This window comes from Scyliorhinus torazame, chromosome 4 (genome assembly GCF_047496885.1).
Source record: "Scyliorhinus torazame isolate Kashiwa2021f chromosome 4, sScyTor2.1, whole genome shotgun sequence".
Classification (NCBI taxonomy): domain Eukaryota; kingdom Metazoa; phylum Chordata; class Chondrichthyes; order Carcharhiniformes; family Scyliorhinidae; genus Scyliorhinus; species Scyliorhinus torazame.
This window is the reverse complement of record NC_092710.1, coordinates 78,540,785-78,550,494: the sequence shown is the minus strand read 5'-3', so window position 1 is coordinate 78,550,494 and position 9,710 is coordinate 78,540,785.

Genomic DNA, 9,710 nt, shown 5'->3' with positions numbered 1-9,710 from the left:
TTTTTAAACTGTACAAATTGTATGATTGTATAAATCCAGGATCAATGTAGAGGGTGCTTTACTCTGTATCTAACCCCGTGCTGTACCTGTCCTGGGAGTGTTTGTTGGGGACAGTGCAGAGGGAGCTTTACTCTGTATCTAACCCCGTGCTGTACCTGTCCTGCGAGTGTTTGATGGGGACAGTGTAGAGGGAGCTTTACTCTGTGTCTAACCCCGTGCTGTACCTGTCCTGGGAGTGTTTGATGGGGACAGTGCAGAGGGAGCTTTACTCTGTATCTAACCCCGTGCTGTACCTGTCCTGGGAGTGTTTGATGGGGACAGTGTAGAGGGAGCTTTACTCTGTATCTAACACCGTGCTGTACCTGTCCCGGGAGTGTTTGATAGGGACAGTGTAGAGGGAGCTTTACTCTGTATCTAACCCCGTGCTGTACCTGTCCCGGGAGTGTTTGATGGGGACAGTGTAGAGGGAGCTTTACTCTGTATCTAATCGTGCTGTCCCTGTCCTGGGAGTGTTTGATGGGGACAGTGTAGAGGGAGATTTACTCTGTATCTAACCCCGTGCTGTACCTGTCCTGGGAGTGTTTGATGGGGACAGTGTAGAGGGAGATTTACTCTGTATCTAACCCCGTGCTGTACCTGTCCTGGGAGTGTTTGATGGGGACAGTGTCGAGGGATCTTTAGTCATGGTGTACCTCCTCTTGAAGTGTGCAAGGTTTGAGTGTGGTGTGTCAATCTAATCCTTGCTCTCTAGATATTTATTCTATGTGATTGCAGACTCTTGTGTGTGTCTCACTCAGTTGCTTTGAGGAGAGTTTATGAATTTTGTACTGAATGTTTTTAAACCTGTTTTTCTCCTAATGAAGTGAATAAAGTTACTTTCTGGTAAGCATTTGTGTGGTCTGCATTATTTACATTATTTACTCTTTTGTCAGAAGAGATTTAAATAATGGCTTCCTGCTCATCGTCAATCTTATCTCTCTCTCCACTTGTGCCCCCCCCTCCCAATCGTGTAACTCTCAGGCCTTGCCCCGGCCTACACGTGGTTCCAGGTGCACAACAATGTGGTTCACTCTACCTGCCCCTCTGAAATGGCCTTGGGAGCCACTCAGTCCGAGGGCAATTAGAGATGGACAACAGAACATAGAATCCCTACAGTGCAGGAGTCATTTGGCCCGGACGAGTCTGCACTGACCCTTCGAAAGATCACCCAAACACTCCAGAAGATTCTGAAATATCAACTTCCCCGCACCCCCCCCCCCCCCCCCCACACCTGTGTGCCTGCACCCAAATTCCACATTCCCACAAGCACCGGAACATCCCATTCATCCTCTTGGGTGGGGGTGCTACTGCCTCGATCAACATTTCTGACTCATTTCTAGTTGCCCTTCAGAAGGTGGGGGTGAGCTGCCTTCTTGAACCGCTGCAGTCTCTTAGGTGTAGGTACAGCCACAGTGCTGTTAGGGAGGGAGTTCCAGGATGTTGCCCCAGTGACAGTGAAGGAACGGCGATATATTTCCAAGTCAGGGTGGTGAGTGACTTGGAGGGGAACCTCCAGGTGGTGGGGTTCCCAGGTATCTGCTGCTCTTGTCCTTCTAGATGGTAGTGGTCGTGGGTTTGGAAGGTGTTGTCTGATGAATCTTGGTGAATTACTGCAGTGCACCTTGTAGATGGTACACACAGCTAAGGCTGCACATCGGTGGTGGAGGGAGTGAATGTTTGTGGAAGGAGGAGCAATCAAGCGGGGCTGCTTTGTCCTGGATGGTGTTGAGCTTCTTGAGTGTTGTTGGAGCTGCACTTATCCAGGCAAGTGGAGAGTATTCCATCACACTCCTGACTTGTGCCTTGCAGATGGTGGACAGGCTTTGGGGGGTCAGGAGGTGAGTTACTCACTGTAGGATTCCTGGCCTTTGACCTGCTCTGGTAGCCACAGCATTAATATGGCTAGTCCAGTTCCGTCTCTGATCAATGGTTAACCCCCCCAGGATGGTGATAGTGGGGCATTCCACAATGGTAATGCCATTGAATGTCATGGGGTGATGGTTAGATCCTCTCTTGTAGGAGATGGTCATTGCCTGGCACTTGTGTGGCATGAATGATCCGATGTGTTGTTGACAAAGAATCCACCAAACAAAAGATTGAAACAAATCTAATTTATTATAAAACTTGATTGAAGTTCGCACACTCTACTGAGCTACAGTTAATATTTAAGTAATGTAGCCACCTAAAATGGCTGATCCCCGATTAATTTGGCCAAAACCCGATGTAAAATGGCTATCCGAAAAGGCTGATGGGAAAAGCAGCCAACAGGGCACAAACGGCAGACAGAACAGCGTATTCGGCTCTGGGGAAGTCGGCCCAGATCGATACCTGCGACCATTAGCAGCACATCAACCCAGACATCTGCAGTTTAATCGGCTATCCCCGGGAACAATTGCAACATATTAGCAATTGAATGCCGATCCAGACCTCTTGGCGCCAGCAGTGGCCGAGACAAAGAAAGGTGAACGACCACCCCCCGATCAAGGAATCGCCCCATTATTGGAGCATATCGAACCCAGTGATTGGGAACAAGTCCAATCACTTGGGACCCGGGTCAAGGTCCGACCCGAGAGGCGGGAAGCCCCCGGGAACTATAAAAATAGGGGCCAAGTTCAGATCGACCCTTCTCTCCCTTCTTCTGCTCGCAACCTTCGCAAGAACCATCGACCAGCAACCGTAAGTTTGACTCCAGCGATCGCTACCCGATAGAGACTCCTAGCCATCGACCTGTATCAGCCTTTTGAATCCCGCGGGCCAGACCCAATTCGATAAGCCATTCATTTCCCTGACCTGGTGGGCCATTCCCAAAGGTTAAGTATTGGCCAGTAGTGGTAGGTAGTAGGATTATTGTGTGGTTTAGCTCACTGGGCTAAATCGCTGGCTTTTAAAGCAGACCAAGGCAGGCCAGCAGCATGGTTCAATTCCCGTACCAGCCTCCCCGAACAGGCGCCGGAATGTGGCGACTAGGGGCTTTTCACAGTAACTTCATTGAAGCCTACTCGTGACAATAAGCGATTTTCATTTCATTTCATTTAGTATTTATTGCTGTACATAATAAATGACCATTGATTTTAATCTTACAAAGCGGTGTACTGTCTTATTAATCATAACTAGAGCTTGAACCACGTGGCGGTATCAGAAAGATACCTGGCGACTCGTGAGCAAAGGTGACAGAATTAGAGCTAATAAAACTAAGGCTAATGAGAGCAACAAATTGGCGACTCCGCCGGGACCCGATCTAGAAGTGGAAAACCACTCCGGCAGAGCCCAAGAAATTTGAATAGAATCCAATTGGAAACAAAAAAAAACCCCACAAGTGTTCAAGCGATTGTGGTTAATAATTCACAATTCAGAAGTGTGTGTATGCATGCGTAACTAACAGGGTTATAAGGTAAAACTGAGATTCTGTTGCGTCAAAACTGTCGGAAGTTGGTATTTTCGGAAATTTGCGCAAGCCATACCCGCATCTACGACACCACCTTAGCCCCCTGTTCCAAATTCGACCGAAGCAAGCAGATAAGAGAGATGGCCATGCAGGCAATGCAACGCCTCATGAATCCCGAAGAATTTGCGGTCGCAGCGACCAGCAGCAGTAGAGTGGGACAGTGTCCCATTTGGGAGGAGGAGATTCGGAAATATCTCAAGGGCAAAGGATGGCCCATGTGGGATGATTTCTGCAGTAATGACGACTCAGATCCCGGAAGTATAGGGCATACTTGGTGGGAGAACGTGGGTGAAATCCATAAGAAAAGCTTAGCAAAAGCGCGCAAGCCCATGGCAATTGTGTCCTGTCTGGCACAATTGCGAGGCACAGAGGAGGTCGTCAGGACGCTCCGCAAAGAGGTAGAGGGCATACATCGTATGAGTAAAGTCGATGTATGCGAGGTGGAGAAAGAGAATCTGGAATTAAGGAGGAAATTAGCAGCAAAGGACGAAGAGGTGGCTGACGCCAAACGGGGTCACCAGTCTTGTCTGGCGCATTTGAGTAGTTTCCAGTCCCAGTATGAGAAGGCTTATCAGGACACGCAGCGTGCAGTCCTGGTAAAGAAAGAGACAGAGAAGCAGGTGGAGACGCTACAGAAGCAATGTAGTGATCTCCAGGCAGCCTTGAGAGCGCAACACGCTGCAACCACGGAACAAAGGCAGAGCACCATAGACCATGCGAAGTGCCGAAAGCAAATTGCAGACCTGCAATCACTGCTTTCTGTCCAAAAGGGATTCCAAGAAACCTTTGGGGAAAGTTTAGAACAGGAAGACGGCCCTGATTGGGAAGAATTGCGGGAGACAGCGCAAAGATATTGAACCCGGATTGTTTCTCTATGAGGAGAGGTTGGATAAACTCGGATTGTTTCTCTATGAGGAGAGGTTGGATAAACTCGGATTGTTTCTCTATGAGGAGAGGTTGGATAAACTCGAATTGTTTCTCGATGAGGAGAGATTGGATAAACTCGGATTGTTTCTCCATGAGGAGAGGTTGGATAAACTCGGATTGTTTCTCTATGAGGAGAGGTTGGATAAACTCGGATTGTTTCTCGATGAGGAGAGGTTGGATAAACTCAGATTGTTTCTCTATGAGGAGAGTTTGGATAAACTCGGATTGTTTCTCTATGAGGAGAGGTTGGATAAACTCGGATTGTTTCTCTATGAGGAGAGGTTGGATAAACTCGGATTGTCTCTCTATGAGGAGAGGTTGGATAAACTCGGATTGTTTCTCTATGAGGAGAGGTTGGATAAACTCAGATTGTTTCTCTATGAGGAGAGTTTGGATAAACTCGGATTGTTTCTCTATGAGGAGAGGTTGGATAAACTCGGATTGTTTCTCTATGAGGAGAGGTTGGATAAACTCGGATTTTTTCTCTATGAGGAGAGGTTGGATAAACTCGGATTGTTTCTCTATGAGGAGAGGTTGGATAAACTCGGATTGTTTCTCTATGAGGAGAGGTTGGATAAACTCGGATTGTTTCTCGATGAGGAGAGGTTGGATAAACTCGGATTGTTTCTCTGTGAGGAGAGGTTGGATAAACTCGGATTGTTTCTCTATGAGGAGAGGTTGGATAATCTCGGATTGTTTCTCTATGAGGAGAGGTTGGATAAACTCGGATTGTTTCTCATTTAGGAGAGGTTGGATAAACTCGGATTGTTTCTCTATGAGGAGAGGTTGGATAAACTCGGATTGTTTCTCTATGAGGAGAGGTTGGATAATCTCGGATTGTTTCTCTTTGAGGAGAGGTTGGATAAACTCGGATTGTTTCTCTGTGAGGAGAGGTTGGATAAACTCGGATTGTTTCTCTATGAGGAGAGGTTGGATAAACTCGGATTGTTTCTCTATGAGGAGAGGTTGGATACACTCGGATTTTTTCTCTATGAGGAGAGGTTGGATAAACTCGGATTGTTTCTCTGTGAGGAGAGGTTGGATAAACTCGGATTGTTTCTCTGTGAGGAGAGGTTGGATTAACTCGGATTGTTTCTAGATGAGGAGAGGTTGGATAAACTCGGATTGTTTCTCTGTGAGGAGAGGTTGGATAAACTCGGATTGTTTCTCTATGAGGAGAGGTTGGATAAACTCGGATTGTTTCTCTTTGATGAGAGGCTGGATAAACTCGGATTGTTTCTCTGTGAGGAGAGGTTGGATAAACTCGGATTGTTTCTCAATGAGGAGAGGTTGGATAAACTCGGATTGTTTCTCTATGAGGAGAGGCTGGATAAACTCGGATTGTTTCTCTATGAGGAGAGGTTGGATAAACTCGGATTTTTTCTCTGTGAGGAGAGGTTGGATAAACTCGGATTGTCTCTCTATGAGGAGAGGTTGGATAAACTCGGATTGTTTCTCTGTGAGGAGAGGTTGGATAAACTCGGATTGTCTCTCTATGAGGAGAGGTTGGATAAACTCGGATTGTTTCTCTCTGAGGAGAGGTTGGATAAACTCGGATTGTTTCTCAATGAGGAGACGTTGGATAAACTCGGATTGTTTCTCTGTGAGTAGAGGTTGGATAAACTCTGATTGTTTCTCTATGAGGAGAGGTTGGATAAACTCGGATTTTTTCTCTGTGAGGAGAGGTTGGATAAACTCGGATTGTCTCTCTATGAGGAGAGGTTGGATAAACTCGGATTGTTTCTCTATGAGGAGAGGTTGGATAAACTCGGATTGTTTCTCTATGAGGAGAGGTTGGATAAACTCGGATTGTTTCTCTATGAGGAGAGGTTGGATAAACTCGGATTGTTTCTCTATGAGGAGAGGTTGGATAAACTCGGATTGTCTCTCTATGAGGAGAGGTTGGATAAACTCGGATTGTTTCTCTATGAGGAGAGGTTGGATAAACTCGGATTGTTTCTCTATGAGGAGAGGTTGGATAAACTCGGATTTTTTCTCTATGAGGAGAGGTTGGATAAACTCGGATTGTTTCTCCATGAGGAGAGGTTGGATAAACTCGGATTGTTTCTCTATGAGGAGAGGTTGGATAAACTCGGATTGTTTCTCTGTGAGGAGAGGTTGGATAAACTCGGATTGTTTCTCTATGAGGAGAGGTTGGATAAACTCGGATTGTTTCTCTGTGAGGAGAGGTTGGATAAACTCGGATTGTTTCTCTATGAGGAGAGGTTGGATAAACTCGGATTGTTTCTCTGTGAGGAGAGGTTGGATAAACTCGGATTGTTTCTCTGAGGAGAGGTTGGATAAACTCGGATTTTTTCTCTATGAGGAGAGGTTGGATAAACTCGGATTGTTTCTCTGTGAGGAGAGGTTGGATAAACTCGGATTGTTTCTCTGTGAGGAGAGGTTGGATAAACTCGGATTGTCTCTCTATGAGTAGAGGTTGGATAAACTCGGATTGTTTCTCTATGAGGAGAGGTTGGATAAACTCGGATTGTTTCTCTATGAGGAGAGGTTGGATAAACTCGGATTGTTTCTCTGTGAGGAGAGGTTAGATAAACTCGGATTGTTTCTCTATGAGGAGAGGTTGGATAAACTCGGATTGTTTCTCTATGAGGAGAGGTTGGATAAACTCGGATTGTTTCTCTATGAGGAGAGGTTGGATAAACTCGGATTGTTTCTCTATGAGGAGAGGTTGGATGAACTTGGATTGTTTCTCTATGAGGAGAGGTTGGATGAACTTGGATTGTTTCTCTATGAGGAGAGGTTGGATAAACTCGGAATGTTTCTCTATGAGGAGAGGTTGGATGAACTTGGATTGTTTCTCTATGAGGAGAGGTTGGATGAACTTGGATTGTTTCTCTATGAGGAGAGGTTGGATAAACTCGGATTGTTTCTCTATGAGGAGAGGTTGGATGAACTTGGATTGTTTCTCTATGAGGAGCGGTTGGATAAACTCGGATTGTTTCTCTATGAGGAGAGATTGGATAAACTCGGATTGTTTCTCTATGAGGAGAGGTTGGATAAACTCGGATTGTTTCTCTCTGAGGAGAGGTTGGATAAACTCGGATTGTTTCTCTATGAGGAGAGGTTGGATAAACTCGGATTGTTTCTCTATGAGGAGAGGTTGGATAAACTCGGATTGTTTCTCTATGAGGAAAGGTTGGATAAACTCGGATTGTTTCTCTATGAGGAGAGGTTGGATAAACTCGGATTGTCTCTCTGTGAGGAGAGGTTGGATAAACTCGGATTGTTTCTCTGTGAGGAGAGGTTGGATAAACTCGGATTGTTTCTCTATGAGGAGAGGTTGGATAAACTCGGATTGTTTGGCTATGAGGAGAGGTTGGATAAACTTGGATTGTTTCTCTATGAGGAGAGGTTGGATAAACTCGGATTGTTTCTCCATGAGGAGAGGTTGGATAAACTCGGATTGTTTCTCTATGAGGAGAGGTTGGATAAACTCGGATTGTTTCTCCATGAGGAGAGGTTGGATAAACTCGGATTGTTTCTCTATGAGGAGAGGTTGGATAAACTCGGATTGTTTCTCTATGAGGAGAGGTTGGATAAACTCGGATTATTTCTCTATGAGGAGAGTTTGGATAAACTCGGATTGTTTCTCTATGAGGAGAGGTTGGATAAACTCGGATTGTCTCTCTATGAGGAGAGGTTGGATAAACTCGGATTGTTTCTCTATGAGGAGAGGTTGGATAAACTCGGATTGTTTCTCTATGAGGAGAGGTTGGATAAACTCGGATTGTTTCTCCATGAGGAGAGGTTGGATAAACTCGGATTGTTTCTCTTTGAGGAGAGGTTGGATAATCTCGGATTGTTTCTCTATGAGGAGAGGTTGGATAATCTCGGATTGTTTCTCTATGAGGAGAGGTTGGATAAAATCAGATTGTTTCTCTATGAGGAGAGGTTGGATAAACTCGGATTGTTTCTCTATGAGGAGAGGTTGGATAAACTCGGATTGTTTCTCTATGAGGAGAGGTTGGATAAACTCGGATTGTTTCTCTATGAGGAGCGGTTGGATAAACTCGGATTGTTTCTCTATGAGGAGAGGTTGGATAAACTCGGATTGTTTCTCTATGAGGAGAGGTTGGATAAACTCGGATTGTTTCTCTATGAGGAGAGGTTGGATAAACTCGGATTGTTTCTCTCTGAGGAGAGGTTGGATAAACTCGGATTGTTTCTCTATGAGGAGAGGTTGGATATACTCGGATTGTCTCTCTATGAGGAGCGGTTGGATAAACTCGGATTGTTTCTCTATGAGGAGAGGTTGGATAAACTCTGATTGTTTCTCTATGAGGAGAGGTTGGATAAACTCGGATTGTTTCTCTCTGAGGAGAGGTTGGATAAACTCGGATTGTCTCTCTATGAGGAGCGGTTGGATAAACTCGGATTGTTTCTCTATGAGGAGAGGTTGGATAAACTCGGATTGTTTCTCTATGAGGAGAGGTTGGATAAACTCGGATTGTCTCTCTATGAGGAGCGGTTGGATAAACTCGGATTGTCTCTCTATGAGGAGAGGTTGGATAAACTCGGATTGTTTCTCTATGAGGAGAGGTTGGATAAACTCGGATTGTTTCTCTATGAGGAGAGGTTGGATAAACTCGGATTGTTTCTCTATGAGGAGAGGCCGGATAAACTCGGATTGTTTCTCTATGAGGAGAGGTTGGATAAACTCGGATTGTTTCTCTATGAGGAGAGGTTGGATAAACTCAGATTGTTTCTCTATGAGGAGAGGTTGGATAAACTCGGATTGTTTCTCTATGAGGAGAGGTTGGATGAACTTGGATTGTTTCTCTATGAGGAGAGGTTGGATGAACTTGGATTGTTTCTCTATGAGGAGAGGTTGGATAAACTCGGAATGTTTCTCTATGAGGAGAGGTTGGATGAACTTGGATTGTTTCTCTATGAGGAGAGGTTGGATGAACTTGGATTGTTTCTCTATGAGGAGAGGTTGGATAAACTCGGATTGTTTCTCTATGAGGAGAGGTTGGATGAACTTGGATTGTTTCTCTATGAGGAGCGGTTGGATAAACTCGGATTGTTTCTCTATGAGGAGAGGTTGGATAAACTCGGATTGTCTCTCTATTAGGAGAGGTTGGATAAACTTGGATTGTTTCTCGATGAGGAGAGGTTGGATAAACTCGGATTGTTTCTCTATGAGGAGAGGTTGGATAATCTCGGATTGTTTCTCTATGAGGAGAGGCTGGATAAACTCGGATTGTTTCTCTATGAGGAGAGGTTGGATAAACTCGGATTGTTTCTCTATGAGGAGAGGTTGGATAAACTCGGA